We start from the raw sequence: 15634 nt of genomic DNA, 5'->3' as shown, positions 1-15634 counted from the left end.
TTAGAAAAATAATAGTGGAGAATTTTCCAACTGTATATAAAAGCCCCCAAAGCTAATAGAATACCTTATTATCTTGATGCAAAAAGACCTTCTTCGAGACACATTATGTTAAGACTGTCAAAGTCAATATTAAAGGAAACCAGGAAAAAAAGAGACAGTAACCTACAGAGGATGTCCCACAAGGCTCCAGTAGGATTCTCAGCACTCTACAGGCCAAGAGAGTGGAGTGACATATTGAAAGATAAAAATCTGCCAGCCAAGAATATACTATCTGGCTATGTTATCCTTCAGATATGAAGAAGAAATAAAGGATTTCCCAGACAAACAAAAGCTGAGGGAATTTACCACCACCAAACTTGCCTTACAAGAAATATTGAAAGGAGCTCTTCAAACTGAGATGAAAATACAAACTTATACAGAACGCTGCTTAAGATCACGAAGAGTCAGAACTAGAAAACTGACACTATTTCAGGGTGCATATTAAAGTCTTAATTATTACATAAAGGTTAAGGGAAAAAAGCATTAAGTATCACTATAGCTACTACAACTTGGTAATAAAATCGCAACATAAAAGAGATAATTTATGACCTCAAAAATATAAAAGGGGGAGAGTAAAAGGGTAGAAGATTTATAGGCAAATTAATATAAATTCTTATCAGCCAAAAGAGGATTACTTTATCTGTGAAATGTTATGTAAATCTCATGGTAACTGCAAAGCAGAAATCCAGAGCAGCGATACAAAATATATAAAAAGGAGAGACTGAGAAAATCCCTATGGAAAATCACCAGCTTACAAAGATAAACAGAAAGAGAAGGAAAAAAAATGGAGAAGCAATATAATCAGAAGGAAAAAATAAAATGGCAGTAGTAAATCTTTATATATCAATAATTACCCTAGATGTAATGGGTTGAATTCACCAGTCAAAAGGCACAGAGTTGCTGGATGGATAGGAAAAAAGGCCCAACTATATGCTGCCTGGAGGAGACTCATCACAGCTCTTAAATATATGTAGGCTCAAAGTGAAAGAATGGATGACATTCTATGCAAGTAGAAAACAAAAGAAGGCAGAAGTAGCCATATTTGTAGCTGACAAAATAGATTTCAAGCCAAAAAGGGAGATAAAAGTCAAAGGAGGTCATTACATAATGATAACGTCTCCAGTACATTAAGAAGATATAATAATGATAACTATATGTTCTCCTGGGACACCTGAGTGGCTGAGTCAGTTAGTTGTCTGACTCTTGATCTTGGTTCAGGTCTCAGTCAGGGTCATGAGTTTAAGCCCCATGTTGGGCTCTGCACTGGATGAGAAACCTACGTAAAAAAATAAAAATAAAAAATAAATATATATTTTCCTAACAGCCGAGCACTGACATATATTAAGCAAATAATAAAAGATCTTAAGGAAGAATTAGAAACAACACAGTAATTATAGGGAACTTCAATACTCCATTATCAACAATCATCTATACAGAAAACCAGAAAGGAATGAATCATATTTCAGAACAAATGGACTGAATAGGCCAACACAGAACAGTCCATCCTGTAGCAAAAGAATAGACATTCTTCTCGAGTGCACATGGAACATTCTCCAGAATAGATCATATAATAGGCCATAAATCTTAGCAAATTTAAAATGATTGAAATCATACAAGCTATCTTTTCTGACCACAATGCTATGAAACTAGCAATTGATGATGAGGAAAGTGAAAAGACCTACAAATATGTGGAAACTAAACAACACACTTCTAAACAACCAGTGGGTCAAACAAGAAATCAAAAGGAAACTTAAAAAACAAATTCTCGAAACTAATGAAAATGGAAATATATCAAATATTGTGGAATGTGGCAAATGCTGTTCTGAGAGAAAATTTTATAACAATAAATGCATATATTAAGTAACTGAAAGATCTCAAACAAATGCCCTAACTTTATGCCACAAGGAACTAGGAAAAATTAAAAAAAAAAAAAAGGAACAAATGAAGCCCAAAGATAGCAGAAAGAAAGAAATAATGAAGATCAGAGCTGAATTAAATGAAATAGAAATCAGAAAAACAATAGAAAGGATCAACAAAACTGAGAGCTGGTTATTTGAGAAGATAAACAAAATCACAAAAGTTTGCTAGACTAAGAAAATAAGAGAGAAAATTATTAGAAATGAAAGAGGAGACATTACAACTGATACTACAGAAAATACAGAAATACATAGGATCATAAGAGACTATTATGAATAATTACATGATAACAAATTATATAACCTAGAAGAAATAAATACATATCTACAAACACACAACCTACCATGACTGAATATGAAGAAATAGAAATTCTAACAGACCAATGGTGAATAAAAAGATTGAATCAGAAATTTGAAAAATCTCAACACAGAAAACTCCATGCACAATTGGCTTCACTGGAGAACTCTACCAAACATTTAAAGAAAAATTAACACTAATATTTTTCAAACTCTTCCAAAATAATATTGAGGAGGGAACACTTCCAAACTAATTCTATGGAGCCAGAATTACTTTGACACCAAAACCAGATAAGAATACTATAAGAAAGTAAAACTAGACACCAATATTTCTGATAAATATAGACGCAACATTTTTCAGCAAAATATTAGCAAGTGAAATTCAAGAACATATTGAAAAGATTATACACCATGACCAAGTGAGATTTGTTCCTGGGATTCAAGGATATTTCAATATGTTAAAATCAATGAATGCATACTATTGGTGGGAATGTAAATTTGCCCAACCATTATGAAAACAATATGGAGGTTTGTCACAAAATTAAAAATAGATCTGCCATATTATCCAACAATTCCACTTCTGGTTATTCTATAGGATATTGAAGAGATATATGCCTTCCCATATTCACCGCATCATTATTAACAATATCTAGGTTATGGGAACAACCTAAATACCTATAACTGGATAAAAAGATGTGTTACATGGGCGCCTGGGTGGCTCAGTCGGTTGAGCGTCCAACTTCAGCTTAGGTCACGATGTCGCAGTTTGTGAGTTCGAGCCCCATAGGGCTCTGTGCTGACAGCTCGGAGCCTGAAACCTGCTTCAGATTCTGTGTCTCCCTCTTTCTCTGTCCCTCCCCTACTCACATTCTGTCTCTACTTCAAAAATAATAAAAAAAAACATTGAAAAAATTTAAAAAATTTTTTAAAAAGATGTGTTACATATACACAATACATAAACACAATGGAATATTATTTGGCCCAGAGATAGGGAGACATCCTTCCATTTGCAACATGGATAGACCTTGAGAACATTATGCTAAGTGAAATAAGTCAGACAGAGAAAGACAAGTACTATATAATATCACCTATATATGGAATCTAAAAAAGTTAAACCTGTCAAAACAGAAAGTAAAATGGTGGTTATTATGGAATGGGGACAGGGGATATGAGAGATTGTGTTTAAGGGTACAAGCTTGTAACAAGTAGTAAATAAGCCATTCAGATCTAACACACAGTATAATGAATGTAGACAGTATATTTTACTATAATTATATAAAGTGATAAATACCATGGCCCAGAAATCATATTACACCATACAAGTGTACAAAGATACCATACACCTTAAACTTAACAATGTACACGTCAAATATATTCAATTAGAAAATTAAATAAAAATGCAGTTTTGATTGGATTTCCATTAAATCTATATAAAAAATTAAAAGCCGATTTGTCTATGTGAGTAATGAAAGACAGCATTAATATAGATCCCATAAGCATGGAAAAATTTTGTGTGAATGAATTTGACAACTTGTGAGATGGACAAATTCCTTGAAAGACAAAACAATTATGAAAAATAGTAAACCTGGATACACACACACACACACACACATCATTCACAAATAAAAATTCCAGTTCCATAATTCCTTAATAGTAAATTCTATCAACACTTAAGAAGGCATATTGCCAGTCTACCGCACATGTTTTCAGAATGTAGAAAAGGAAATGTTTCCCAGGTCACTTTTGAGACCCTTATCATCTCACATTAAAACTAGACAAAGGCAGTGCACCTGGGTGGCTCAGTTGGTTAAGTGTCTGCTTCTTGATTTCAGCTCCTGCTGTGATCCCAGTGTCGTAGGATCAAGCCTCGCCTCAGGCTTTGTGCTGAGCATGGCGTCTGCTTGGGATTCTCTCTCTCTCCCTCTGCCCCTCTCTCCCACTTATCCTCTCTTTCTCTGTAAAAATAATTAAAATAAAAGAAAACAGACAAAAGCATTGCAAGAGAAAAACTATAGAATATTATCATTCATGTTATGTGAAAAAATCCTTTATGATGCATTAGTAAATATATATATATGTATGAATGTATATGTGTGTATATATATATATATATTTGTATTTAAATGTACGTATTTGCTACTTTGAGTGTTTTTCTTATAATGCGATGTGATTAAGTTGCCTTTATCTAAGAAATTTAGGTTAGTTTAATATTTGAAAATCAATCAATATCATTTATCATTGTGACGGGTTTAAGGACTTAAAAATATATATATAGTTATATATTTATAACAAACTATATATATAAAGGACTTTAAAAAATATATATATTGTTATATATATATATATAACAAACAAAAAACAAAACAAAACAAAACATATATATATATATGTGTGTATATATCTGCATATACACATATATATATTTGTTTGTTTTGAGAGAGAGAAAAAAGTGAAAACTGGGGAGAGGGGCAGAGGGAGAGAGAGAATCATAAGCAGGCTCCACACTCAGTGCAGAGCCCAACACGGGGTTGGATCCCACGATCCTGGGATCGTGACTCCGGCTAAAGACATCAAGAGTTGGACTCATCCAACTGAGCCACCAGGCACCCCTAAGACTTTTAAAAATAAGCAAAATAAAACGAACAACATAACTAAGAGACTAAAGACCTTTCCACTAAGATCAGGACCAAGGCAAGGCTGTCCGTTCTCACCAATTTTATTAAAAATTGCAATTCACCTATTATGCGAAATAAGTCAAGAAAACCTTTGTTTAAAGGTATTTTAAAAAGGTACCTCTCCATTTGCATCGTCCCAATGTACTTATTTTTTTTTTTTGGTACTGTGGAGCTCTTCAGTCTGAACTAAGATTAACCAAGATACTCCGTTGCTCTCATTCTGTACTGAGCATCCACAGGTTTTCTTTTGCTAGCTCTCAAACAATTTCAAGGTGATCTTATTGTCTAGTGTCGTGTATTGCAGAGAAAAGAGATACATGGATTACATTGTTTTTCGGATTAGCAATCAGTGCAGCTGTCATTCTTTTCAGTAGTATTAATATCCCGCACGGTAAGGTCATGGGACTTACCTATAAGAACAACAGAAATGCCCATAGAAATTAGTGAATATAGTTTATTAGCAATTTCACCACCACACAAGATTTTTCTGTCCACAAACATTTGAATTCTGGGTGTTATAACAGGTGGGAGGAGAACTTGGTAGGATGATAAAAATTCAGTGGGTTTCAAGGACAGATGGAATTTTCATGTAGCTTGCACCATTAATATGGTGCATTTGAGGGGTTTTGTCCCTTATGCGTCCTCTCCTCTCCCCCACTCTTCTCTAGATTCTCAAGCATCTGGACTGTGCTTAGATTGTCAAGTGATGCAACCATTACCCCAGGCTTTTTACGCTGATCTGATCCTTGATACACGGACATTGATATGCCATGAGTTTAACTTTTCTGATTTTTGGGTTTTTTTGCATTCCATGGATCTGATCTAAAAATCTAACACAATACTGACTAAAAGGAAAGGGACTACCAGCAACCAGAAATGATTCTCACGTTCCACGTGATTCTTTTCCAATTAGCAGTAACCTCCTAGAAGCACAGCCTGTCTATACTGTAATTGTTTAATCAGAAAATGAAGCTATTTTACAGTGGACATTGGGATCCTTATTTTGTTTACACGAGAGTAGAGTTTTTAGAGTTGTCAGTTCTACTGCATTACTTCCTGTAAGTCACTTAATGAGCCTTGTTCAACTCTTCAAGTAAGAAGAGCTGGTGTAAATCTCTGGGAAGTCCCCATCATCCACATCCACCCTCCAGCCTTCCCGTTCTCCTCCCCAACCTGGCTAAACCTCATGTCGTCTCGCTATACCTCCTTATTATCCCTTATTTACCCCTATCATTGTATTCGTCATATGGAATCAAAAGGAAATTCTCCCTGCTTACTTTTCTTTTATCTTCAAAGAGTTTATTTAACATCCTCAAGGGCAGGGACCTGTCTGGCTCACCTGTTAACTGAAGCAATAGGAGGATATAAATCTTGCTCAGTCAATATCTATTGGACAAACTGAAAACACAGGTAGAAGTCAGAAGTGTTCTGGTTATAATATACATGATGGGATTAACTTAGGATAATTTACAAAATAAAAAGAATGCACTAAGTGACAAAGTTTCAAAGAATCATTAGACATATTTCCATAATATCCGATATTATTCAAGTAGTAGTCGGTACATGATTATCAAGCATAGTTGTCATCCTTTTAAATGCTAACATTTGACAGTGAAAATAAGAATAATGACAGTTTCGTCCCATATGTTTTTTTTTTTTTTTATAGCTCAACTATCATACTTTTGGAAGGTAGAGAGAATTACCCCCATTTTATAGTGAAGAAGAATGAATGATGAGACATCTGGTAGAGTACCTAACTTTACACATTGAGTAAGTGACCATATTGGAATTCTGATGACACTGTCCCTATTCTTTCCAGTTCACTAATCTGGAGGAAAAAAAAAAACAAAGGAAGGGGCATGTGGGTGGCTCAGTTAGTTAAGCATCCGACTTGGTTTCGGCTCAGGTCATGATCTCACGGTTCATGGGTTCGAGCCCCATGTCAGGTCTGTGCTGACAGTGCAGAGCCTGCTTGGGATTCTCTCTCTCTCCCTCTCTCTGCCCATCTCCTGCCCTGTCTCTCAAAATAAATAAATACATTTAAAAAAAATCAAAAAAAAAAAAAAAAAAAAAGAAAGGAAAGAAAAATAAAATTAGGTGTACTCTAGAACACGATTTTAAGTTAAAAAAAAGAAATATTTTAAAATAGGTGAGGAGATGGGGCGCTTGGGTGGCTTGGTCGGTTAAGCGTCCAACTTTGGGACTTCGGCTCAGGTCATGATCTCGTGGTCCGTGAGTTCGAGCCCCGCGTGGGGCTCTGTGCTAACCGCTCAGAGCCTGCAGCCTGTTTCCGATTCTGTGTCTCCCTGTCTCTGCCCCTCCCCTGTTCATGCTCTGTCTCTCTCTGTCTCAAAAATAAATAAACGTTGAAAAAAAAATTTAAAAAAAATAATAAAATAGGTGAGGAGAATGAAAACCGGGTAAAGACGACATAAACTATAGCTCTGCATATTATGACTAGGATTAGCAAATGAAGTTGTCTTTTAAAAGATGTGTCTGTTAGAAAAGTCACAGCAATTTCAAACTGTGTGTAAATGGCTTGGAAAATGATTTTGCCTGAATGAAATAACGGTAGCTCATCTGGGTCCATATACACATACAACAAGGTTGGAGGGAAAGCACTGAAGGGCATAAATGCTATTCTGAATCTGTCAGAAGTCTCTTTCTAAAGTTCTTGTAAGTGACTATGTGTAGGTACTTAATGACACTGAAAAGGAAATAGATTTTACAGAAATATTGCACAATTTGCACACATACAAAATCCTTTAAAATACCTATGGATATGGTCAAAAATAATTCAAATACTATGTTGTATTCCATGTATTGCAAATTAACATTCCTTTTTAAGGATATTCGTCTGGAAGATCTTATCCCTTATTTATCTTCCGGTTAATTTTTGATTTTTGATTCATTATATTTGATTTATTATTATTTTATGGTGGCAATGAGGCCAAGTGGATGGGATAGCATTCTTAGCTAGAGTTTTAAAGGCTCCTTACTTTAGTGAAAACACTTCATCAGGAATAAAATTAATAATAAATGCAAGTTGTAATCAACAGACATAATTGAAACTTTGACTTGTTTAATAAAAAGATTTTAGGGGACTCAGAAAAAAAATGACTTGTTATTAATGTAATTAGCATATTATTATAATCACATTGATAATTACCATTGGTATAATCACAATAACAATTACTATTTAAAGTGGAAATGATGTAGTATAATGAATACCAAAACAAAAGAGATCGATGTGGTGTAAGAGTAATTAGGGAAAGGTTAAGATAAACATGGCTAGAGTCAGATATGGAAAATCAAGAATTCTAAATTGAGTTAATAACTGATATTTAATAAACACCTTCTAAATGCTTTTCATAAAGTAACTGATTAAATTATTATAATAATCATATGGGGTAAGTGACATCTATTTCTATTTTTGGGATGGTAAAATGGAAGTGGTGAGGTTGGTAGGACCCAGTCTGTGGGCCTTCTAGATCTTTTCAGGGCCACCTTCTCCTCATGAGCTGCAGATTCCTGTCCAGAGAAGCTTGTGTGGCATCGTGTGGCCTTCTGGCCTTGGAAAAACCAAGTGACTGGTTATTTTGTCAGTTAGATAATCTGCGTAATTGCTAGAGGCAAGAAGATCTAAAAAGGTAATTGGTCATACAGAATATTGGATACAGATTTTCTCTTAGTTATCCAAGGACAAGGACCATCATACTTTTAACTTAACTAAATTTGGCTTTATCTCCCCCCACCAGATCGATATGAACTCTTAGGCTTGCCCCACCAAATCCTTCAAGGAGGCTGCATTCAGGATGGTTTTAAATCAGGAGCAGATTCTAATTGTGGCCCACACGCTGGGACAAGGAACCTCAAAACTCTAAACTAGATTTGTGTTTTTTTTTTTGCAGGAAAATCCTTTCTCTTTCTTTTTATCTGTTACTGCATAGAAAACGAGAATCAGTATCTGAACAAATTACTTTACTCTGTAAGTTTAAGCTACTAAAAGACTAGATAAAAGTAAAATGAAAAAAAATATTATGAGGGATGGTAAAAATACAGGTGAATTTTGGGGATTGGTTGTATGTCAGTGACATTTCCCTCCCTCCCTTTTTCCCTCCCTCCCTTTCTTCCTTCTTTTTATTTTCAAATGTTTTATTTATTTATTTTGAGAGATAGGGTGAGTGGGGGAGGGGCAGAGAGAGAGAGGGAGAGAGAGAATTTTAAGCAGGCTCCACATTGTCAGTGCAGAACCCAATGAGGGGCTTAAACCCACTGCCCCGAGATCATGACCTGACCTGAAATCAAAGGTCAGATGCTTAACTGACTGAGCCACCCAGGTGCCCCATCCACCTTCCCTTTTTTTTTTTTTAAAGCAGAGAACAGAAGGGACTGAGTATCATGGTGAAGAGAGAGAAACCCAGGGAGATTGTTTTTAAATACATACAGAGAGGTGTGTGGTAGGTCCTAACATGTTTAAACTTGGGCTTATATATGCACGGATATTCGGGGAAACTGAGAAGACCCGCAAAAACTCACTTGCATCAAGAGACTAAGGGCAGACAGAAAGGGGCTCAACATCACCACTGGTACCTTTGTCATGCTGTGATGTGTGGGTGCCCAGACAGAAAAATCAACTAGAAGAAAATAATGCGAGGCTATTTTATTAAGATGCAAACAGCACTGTTTAGATACAGTGCGCAGCACGAAGGGAATAAGTTATGCCCCCACCTCCTGGGACTACTGCTGGGACGTTTCACTGAAAATGAGAGCGGAGGCAGCCTTGCTCAGCAGAATCTGATGGAGGCCTGGAGCTTGGAAACAGAAATGATCAGAGGTGCAGGGCTGCCTGGGAACACCACCTCTGTCAGGAAATCGGGGTCGCCTGAAGGAAGTGCCCGCTCTGGACAGTGGACCTTGGGGAAATGGAACCCAATTCTAGCTGGCTTCAGGTCCTCTATGCTGAAGTTTGGTCTATATGTGCTAGTGTTTCTAGGAACCTACAAAACCTTTTTGGGAGCAGTGGACACATGTTGGGGCAAAATCCAGTGGAATTCAAGTTACTTGAAATATGAAAGAGACTATCGCCACAAATAGATGAGGCCTCAGAGAATTCATCATGTGTGTGTTTATGAACTACATTTATAAACTCACACACGCACACACAGAGGTGAGAAATGCTGACATAGAGGTCATGACTATAAATTAAGAGGTCATGACTATAAATAGGTCATAGAGGTCATGACTATAAATTAAGAAGGTCATAGAGGTCATGAATATAAAGAGGTCATAGAGGTCATGACTATAAATTAAGAAGCAAGAAATATTAAGGCATTGTGGCTCCAGAAAGTTCAAATTTTCCATATAAATGAACAAACTTTGTAATACAAATGCTAATCAGTTAGCTAGTTACTATACAAGTTGCATGTATTATCATAAAAGCAAAAGAAGGATTCAATGATTCATAAAAAATGAGAGAAGCTGATACATCCTGAGAAAGAATCCGGTGGATAGCACAACTATGCCCAAAAGACTATTTTCTTTGCCATCTTATACCCTATGCCTATGATTGCAATTTATATTAAATAATTGAGGCTTAAAATTGTCTTAATGAATATGCAAAACCAGCCATTTTTATTTTGTAAGTTCAATGCCATTAGAATTGGCATTGTGGACTTATGAAATTACTTTGCAACAATGGCCAATGAAAACCAGAGGTGGGAAAGCCTACTTTTACTGAGAAAATGTCATGAAAGATTGGGGACATATAATTCAAACAGCACACAACTGATGGAAAAAACACTAAGAAAATGTGCTTAGGATAAGCAACATTAAAACGAGAATGTTATTGATTCATTTCACTAATGTGCATATTATATCTTTAAAGGCAGCACCTTTATTATGAGAAACATAATATTTTGACACTTTATATAATATGATGTATAGTCTCCTTTCACTTGCATGGTGTTGACCACCTTCTGTGATATTTTGAATCCCAACGCTCACATGAAAATTACTTTTTAGTTTTTATTTTTTTAATTTTTAAACAGTTTCTATTTTAATTCCAGTGAATGAACATACAGCATAAAATTAATTTCAGGTATACAATATAGTGAGTGTTTCAACACTTCCATACATAACCCAGTGTTCATCACAGCAAGTGCCCTCCTTAATCCCCATCACCTATTTAACCCATGGCCCATCCACCTCCCTTCTGGTAACCACCAGTTCTCTGTAGTTAAGAGTTTGTTTCTTGGTTTGTCACTGTCTCTCTCTTTCTTTTTTCCCTTTTGCTCACTGGTTTTGTTTCTTAAATTCTATGTATGAGTGAAATCATATGGTATTTGTCTTTCTCTGACTGATTTTACTTAGCATTATACTCTCTAGCTCCAGCCATGTCATTGCAAGAGGCAAGATTTCATTCTTTTTTTATGGCTGAGTAATAGACCATTGTGTGTGTGTGTGTGTGTGTGTGTGTGTGTGTGTGTACATATATATCACATCTTCCTCATCCATTCATCAGTCAACGGACACTTGGGCTCTTTCCATAATTTGGCTATTGTTGACAATGCTACAAATGGTGCTGGGAAAACTGGTCAGCTACATGCACAAGAATGAAACTGAATCACTTTCTTACACCAAACACAAAAATAAATTCAAAATGGATTAGAGACCTAAATGTGAGACAGAAAACCATAAAAACCCTAGTGGAGAACATAGGCAATAATCTCTTTGACATTGGCCATAGCAACTTCTTACTAGACAAATCTCCTGAGACAATGGAAACAAAAACAAAAATAAAGTATTGGGACTTTATTAAAATAAAGAAGCTTTTGCACAGTGAAGGAAAGAAATAATCAACCAAACTAAAAGGCAATGTATGGAGTGGGAGAAGATATTTGCAAATGACATACTGATAGGCAGCTGCTATCCCAAATACATAAAGAACTTATAAAACTCAACACCCGAAAAACAAATAATCCAATTGAAAATGGGCAGAAGACATGAATAGACATTTTTTCAAAGAAGATGTACAGATGGCCAACAGACACATGAAAAGATGCTCAATATCACTGATGCTCAGGGAAATACAAATTAAAACCACAATGAGAGATCACCTCACACCTGTCAGGATGGCTGAAATCAACAACAAAAGAAACAATAGGTGTGACAAGAATGCGGAGAAAGACCCTCTTGCCCTGTTGGTGGGAATGCAAACTGGTGCAGCTGTTCTGGAAAACAGAATGGAAGTTCCTCAAAAAATTAAAAATAAAACTATCATATGGTCCAACAATTGTGCTATTAGATATTTATCCAGAGAACATAAAAATACTAATTTAAAGTAGCATTTTATGCTTTTTTAAAAAAAAAAATGAGGGGCGCCTGGGTGGCTCAGTCGGTTGGGCGTCCGACTTTGGCTCAGGTCACGATCTCGCGGTCCGTGAGTTCGAGCCCCGCGTCAGGCTCTGGGCTGATGGCTCAGAGCCTGGAGCCTGCTTCCGATTCTGTGTCTCCCTCTCTCTCTCTGCCCCTCCCCCGTTCATGCTCTGTCTCTCTCTGTCTCAAAAATAAATAAACATTAAAAAAAATTAAAAAAAAATTAAAAAAATGAATATGAAGGAGGAAGGAGGGTGAAAAAAATTAATCTAAAGGGAAAAAATTACTTGATGCGTTATTCGTATATCATGACATGGGCATTTAATACTTATTAAATTATGTATATATATTGCTACAAAGGATAAATGAGACCCAAATTATATGAGCACAATGAAATTAAAACTATGACTTTTACTTTTAATTAGTCCTATTATATATTTGGCGTGAGATAGTAAAATCCACTCAAAATTTTCAAATAATTTCTTATGAATAAAAATGTCTTGTAAGTCAAGATTTAAACATGATTTAACTGTATTTAACATGATTTAAAGGAAAGCTTGGTCAGCGCCAAAGCCATTTATTATTTTAACCACCTATGTTTATCCATATAATGACTTTCATGACATTTTGATTTCTGCTTTTAATGGAAAATGGTTCCAAAGTTTATCGAGCAAGAATGTAAGGCTTTTCCAAACACAGAAATGAATGAAGTATTTGCCTTTCTAAATTTTATTTATTTCACTTAGCATAATGCCTTCAAGGTACGTTAGTGTTGTCACAAATGACAAGATTGCATTCTTTTTAGGGTTGAGTAGTATTCCATTGTATGTATATCCCACATGTTCTTTATCCTTTCATCTATTGATGGGCACTTAGGCTGCTTCCATATTTTGGCTATGGTAAATAATGCAATTAACATAGGGATACATGTATCGTTTTGAATTAGTGTTTTCATTTTCTTTGGGTAAATATTGAGTAGCGGTATTATTGGATTATATGGTTTTTCTAATTTAATTCTTTGAGGAACTTCTACAGTGTTTTCCACAGTGACTGTACCAATTTGCATTCCCACCCACAAAGAGTACATAAGGGCTCCTTTTTCTCCATATCTTGGCCAACACAGGTTGTTTCTTATGTCTTTCATATTAGCCATTCTCACCGGTGTGAGTTGATATCTTGTGGTGCTTTTGATTTGCATTTCCTTGGTCATTAATGATGTTTAGCATCTTTTCTTGTGCTTGTCAGCCATTTGTATGTCTACTTATGGAAAAAAGACTCTTCGGGTCCTCTGCTCATTTTTAAATTAGGTTGTTGTTGTTGTTGTTGTTATTGTGGTTGAGTTGTATGGGTTCTCTATATATCCTGGATACTAAGCTCACTAGATTGCCTTTTCATTTTGTTGATTACTTCCTTCGTTGGGCAGAAGCTTTTTAGTTCGATGTAGTCCCACTTGTTTATTTTTGCTTTTTTGCTTTTGTTTTTAGAGTCAGATCCAAAGAGTCATCGCCAAGACTGATGTCAAGGAGTTTGCTGATGAGGGAGCAAAAGGCAAGTTGAGGGCAAAGCGCAAGCTAACACCCTGCACCCCCCCAACCCCCTCCCACCCTGCTTGCCCCAGGTGGGATATGTGTGACATTCCTCAGGCACTCCTGCTTGCTAATAACGAAGAAAAGGAAAAAAAAAAAAAACCCAAATGGTTAACTGGTAGAGACCACAGTCATGCAGGACCTAAGTCTCCATCCATTTACATATGTATTAGAAAATTACAAGAAAAAAGCAATCTTATCAATAGCCTAATCTTCATATATTATGGAAGACATAGGATAAAATAGGCAGAGAGGGAAAGGATTAGGACCTACCTGAGGTCCCTCAGTGGGGAAGACATATTTTGGAACAAAGCTGGGAGTGTCTGATCACAGCAAACCCTCCCCCCACCCACCCAGGAGTAAAGGCTGCTCTTAAGAATGTAACTGATACCACCTACAGTCCCTCAGGTTTCCCTTAGGTATTTGACTAAAGACCTAACTAAAAATAAGTAGTAGACCATAAAACCTAAGACCCACGAGGAATGGTATGGCCATAGACCATCCCTCATACAATGGAAACAAGCCAATCAGGAATGGACAACCCAGCACCTAGAGTTATCCAGCCAATAAGGGTAGAACCTGAGAAGGAACAAGGGGGAATGGAGGGCAGGGGTGTGGCCAGAACGGTATAAAACAGGGACCCCTGCCTATAGTCAGTGGGCATTCACTTTTGAGTGTCCCTTCTTTGTAAAGAGAGCTTTCCTACTATTCTCACTTTCTAATCTTACATTCTAATAAATCGGCTTTTACCTGTGCTCATTTCGTGTCCATCTCTATTCTTCGAAGCAGTGAGACAACGAATCCCAGATTTTCAGGTAAAAAATCCTGTAATATTCAGAATCCTATAGACTCAGTTTCCTATAGACTCAGCCCTAACATCACCCTGCCCTTAATAGTGATGTGGGAAACAAAGCAAAAAAGAAACAGTAGATAAAATTACATTTCTTTATAAACTGCAGCCCATTAACAAATACTTGAGCCTGGCAGAGTATAACATTCCTCCAGAACTCTCTACTGTCTTAGTGTTAATGCTTTGCTAGAGGGCAAAACAACCTTAGCTCCACAAAAGCTCGGCCTCCATCATCTTAAGGGTCCTCTTTAGCATATGAAAGTCCTTTTGGAAACCTCCCTTCTGCTTTTGCCTTCCCCAACTCCATAGTATATAATCAGTTAGTCCTTACAACCCCAGTACAACTCTTTCTGCCCAAGAGTCCTGTCCCCCTGCTTTAATAAAATCACTTTGTGAACCAAAGAATCTTAAGAATTTCTTCTGGGCCGTTGGCTCCAGACCCCCGCCACCATTCCACAACTGTATCAATAGTGACTATAGCTAATAATACAGTATTTCATATTTGAAAGTTGCTAAGATACTAAATCTTAAAACTTCTATCACATAAACAAATTTGTAACTATGTAGGGTGATGCACGATAGCCAGACTTACTGTGGTGATCGTTTTGTAATATATAAACACCAAGTCATTTTGTTGTATACCTGAAATTAATAAAATATACATCAATTATACCTCAATAAAACAAAATAGGAAAAAAAGAGAAATTAATAAGGAAGGTCACTGTGCAGTCTATAATGAATTATTAGAGGCATACTTTAATGTAATAATTTATTGGATTGACTTTTAAAAATCCAAAGAAGTAATGCATTACCATACATGAAAACAAACTATAAAATACTCATCCTGACAGTGAAGCTACATTTTTTTTGTTTTTTTTTTGTCATTTTTCTGTG

Source organism: Panthera pardus, unplaced genomic scaffold, assembly GCF_024362965.1.
Source record: "Panthera pardus isolate Hobbes unplaced genomic scaffold, ASM2436296v1 HiC_scaffold_7, whole genome shotgun sequence".
In the NCBI taxonomy this organism is placed as follows: Eukaryota; Metazoa; Chordata; class Mammalia; order Carnivora; family Felidae; genus Panthera; species Panthera pardus.
Note: the sequence above shows the minus strand (reverse complement) of the source record.